Genomic DNA, 2333 nt, shown 5'->3' with positions numbered 1-2333 from the left:
TCCTCCCCCCCCTCTTCCTCTCCTCCTCCTCTCTTCCTCCTCTCCTCCTCTTCCTCTCCTCCTCCTCTCTTCCTCCTCCTCCTCCTCTTCCTCTCCTCCTCTTGTGTGTGATGCTCTCTAGTGCCTTCGGTCCAGCTTCAGCAGGGCTGTCAGTCACACGGCCAGACGACCCAAACACAGAGTGTTCCGCCCTCGCGGACCTCAGCTGGACCAGACGCCTGCATGCCTTGAGCTCGCTTCTGTAGAACAGCCAATGAGAGTGGAGCTGCGCTCTGGCCCAGTGCCTCAGCCAATGAGAGTGGAGCTGCGCTCTGGCCCAGTGCCTCAGCCAATGAGAGTGGAGCTGCGCTCTGGCCCAGTGCCTCAGCCAATGAGAGTGGAGCTGTGCTCTGGCCCAGTGGCTCAGCCAATGAGAGTGGAGCTGTGCTCTGGCCCAGTGGCTCAGCCAATGAGAGTGGAGCTGCGCTCTGGCCCAGTGGCTCAGTGGCTCCCCTCTCACTTACACAAGAGATTTATAAAGTCTATTACAACCGCCGCCTAACCAGCAGTGCTGATCGTGATGTGTGTGTGTGTGCGTGCGGCCGTACCCCACTGTGCTAGCTACTGACGCACTGTAGCTGTAGCTAAACTGACCCATGCATCAGCGCCTTAACGACCCTGGGTGTCCAGATGACCTGCTGCAGACTACAGCAAACCCAAAGGCTTTTGCAACTCCACATGAGCCTTATTGATATTTCTAAAGATCTACACACACACACACACACACAACCTGTCAGAATCACACAGCTCTCCAAAGACGGCAGCAGAACTCTAAAACACAAACCAGACATCAGACCAGACTGAGACAGCAGACCCCTACACACTCCAACTGCAAAAATGTAACACTGCTCTCTGAAAGCACACTTGTGTGTGTGTAACCCAGTGTGTTTTTGTACACATTAATGTACATTTCTGGGATAGTTGCTGAGGGGATGTCCTACGCAGGATGTTAGATTGTGTGTGTGTGAGTGTGTGTAGTTAAAGTTGACTCTCAGACGCTGCTCCACCACGCCCTGTCTGATTGGTTCTGCTGGCCGTGCAGAACTTACAATGGTGTCGGTCCTCATCCCAGCATCTGAAACACTAAAACGTGACTTTACTGAGGACGTGTGTGTGTGTGTGTGTGTGTGTGTGTGTGTGAAAATTCCGTTGCCAGTCAGATCATATAAACACTACAACATGATATCATGCTGAACGTGTGTGTGCGCGATGTCCAATCAAATCGTCTGTAACACTAAAACACTATATTACACTGAGGACGAATGTGTGTGACTTCTGCGACACACACTCAGATCATTTGTAACACTAGAACCCCAGTGAGGAAGTGTGTGTGTGAGCCAGTGGCTCCTCTATGTTTGTATTTGTATAGGTACTGGTACCTTTCACCATGTTGGCTTTAAGTGGACTTTCTGTATTTTAGACGCAGTCGTCTGTGTGTGTGTGTGTGTGCGTGTTTTAGATTCAGTCGTCCGTGTACACCCCAGACTGGAAGGGACAGATCCAGCATGATCAGCACGGTTACAGCAGATCCCTCCAGTCTGGTGTGATTGGGGACGACTGCGCGCGCGTGTGTGTGTGTGTGTGTGTGTGTGTGTGTGTGTGTGTGTGTGAGAGAGAGAGAGAGAGAGACGACCCCCTGGCCTCTGCTCGCTACAGCAGTGTGAGGTGAGGTGACTGGCGGGTGGGGGGCGGGTCTAAGGGTGCTGCGATGTGTACGTGCTCTGTACTGCATATGGTCCTGTGCGCTATGTAACATTTTGATGCCTTCTTGATAAAGTGGTAGATATTTTGTAGCTTTCTAGATACTTTGTATGTATACAATATTGAATAAAACAAATGTTGAGAACATTGCATTGTGTTTATTTTGTGCATCCTGAATAGAATGTGTGTGTGTGCACACGTGTCATGGAATGTGTGTGTGTGCACACATATGTGCATCATGATCAAAAACATGACAGACCTCTCTGCAGTCTCACTCCTGACCACCAGAGGGTGCAGCTGAATGTCAGCAGAGCTGTTTATGGATCATTTCCCCCACTGACTCCACTACAAACAGGTTCCCTTAGGGCCGTTTCACACCCGTTTGGACTCACTCCAGGCACCCGGTGTGAAACGGGCCTTACTCACACAAAACTCACATTTATTAGGAAGCGTTTGTGACGTGCCGCAGTTGATGAAGCACACCCTCGTCAAGTGTGACGTGCCGCAGTTGATGAAGCACACCCTCGTCAAGTGGGGGATTGGTGTTCACTCGGCGTTGAAGGTTTTAGAACACACTACCACTTATCAGCCAT

The 2333-nt window shown here is 50.8% G+C and overlaps 1 protein-coding gene across 7 annotated transcripts in view; it reads left to right on the top strand.

Annotated features, from left to right (window-relative positions):
* LOC143132162 (transcriptional enhancer factor TEF-1-like) overlaps window positions 1–1887 on the top strand; it is a 58289-nt gene extending 56402 nt beyond the window's left edge. For all 7 annotated transcript variants that reach the window (XM_076291513.1, XM_076291514.1, XM_076291512.1 and 4 more), the window contains one exon: window positions 1–1887. This exon is cut by the window's left edge and continues 4565 nt beyond it. The gene's annotated coding sequence lies outside the window, so the exon portion shown is untranslated.
* Window positions 1888–2333: the final 446 nt, after the last annotated feature.

This window comes from Alosa pseudoharengus, unplaced genomic scaffold, assembly GCF_046254945.1.
Source record: "Alosa pseudoharengus isolate Yale_2024_CS ecotype anadromous, Long Island Sound unplaced genomic scaffold, YU_APseudo_1.1 YU_APseudo_1.1_scf_19, whole genome shotgun sequence".
NCBI lineage: Eukaryota > Metazoa > Chordata > Actinopteri > Clupeiformes > Clupeidae > Alosa > Alosa pseudoharengus.
Note: the sequence above shows the minus strand (reverse complement) of the source record. Positions and strands in the feature narration are given on the sequence as shown.